The sequence below is a fragment of the Nothoprocta perdicaria genome, unplaced genomic scaffold (assembly GCF_003342845.1).
Source record: "Nothoprocta perdicaria isolate Ctin4 unplaced genomic scaffold, notPer1 scaffold_391, whole genome shotgun sequence".
In the NCBI taxonomy this organism is placed as follows: Eukaryota; Metazoa; Chordata; class Aves; order Tinamiformes; family Tinamidae; genus Nothoprocta; species Nothoprocta perdicaria.
Genome location: NW_020455634.1, coordinates 245633 through 246576, shown reverse-complemented (window position 1 = coordinate 246576; position 944 = coordinate 245633).

Genomic DNA, 944 nt, shown 5'->3' with positions numbered 1-944 from the left:
GATGATAATAGTACAGAAGTGATTAGAGGGCATCGGGAGCTGTAGGGAAGGAAAAACTGGAGCAGCCCAGAGATCTAGGGTCAAAAGCCAGGTGCTTTGTAGCAAAAGGGTAATATTGCTATAGCATGCCTGCTGCTGTGCTGCTTACTACTCCCCAGAACCAGGTACATGGACTCAACACGGACTCTGTCCTAACGGTGTTAGGACAGATCCAAGAGCAGTTCCACCAAAGGAATTATTAAAGGAGTACAAGGGAACTGGATACTGGCCAAGCTAGAGAGTGTTCAACTGGCACAGAGCTGGGAACACTGGCTCTCATGCCAATTGCCTTTTTCCTTTGGCACATGGACTATGATGAGAAAGGGGGCAGTGTTCCAGGCAGCAGATGATGTAGAGGCTAATCCTACACGTGTGGGTTACTGCACTGCACAGGTATACATCCTAAGCTGCCTTGGGACCGGTGCATGCAAGTCACCCAACCAGAGGGCTGCAGCTAGCTCTAGCTGAGTACCTGTCATTTCCATTTTTACATGCCCTGAGGTGCTTCTGTGGGAGGAAGAGGTGCTCCCACCAGGGCCAATGGCAGACTGTTAGACTTTTTCCATTTTCATGTCCATGCTTTAAGTATTTTTCTCCTCACCTGTTCAAGACTAAGAAGTCTATGAGAAGACAGCATGACCATTCTGGTGCTCACTACACTAATGCAGGAGACCTGCATTGCTGTTTCCTTCTGCAGTTGTTTAAATGGAAATGTTCTGATTGTTAGAGACATTTCAAGAAAGAYAACAGTTCCTCATCTCGAAAACTGCAATCCATTTCACAGATTCACAGAATATTTAAGGTTGGAAGGGACCTCTACAGATCATCTAGTCCAACCTTCCTGCTCAAGCAGGCACACCTAGAGCATGTGGCACAGGGTGGCATCCAGGCGGGTTTTGAAGACC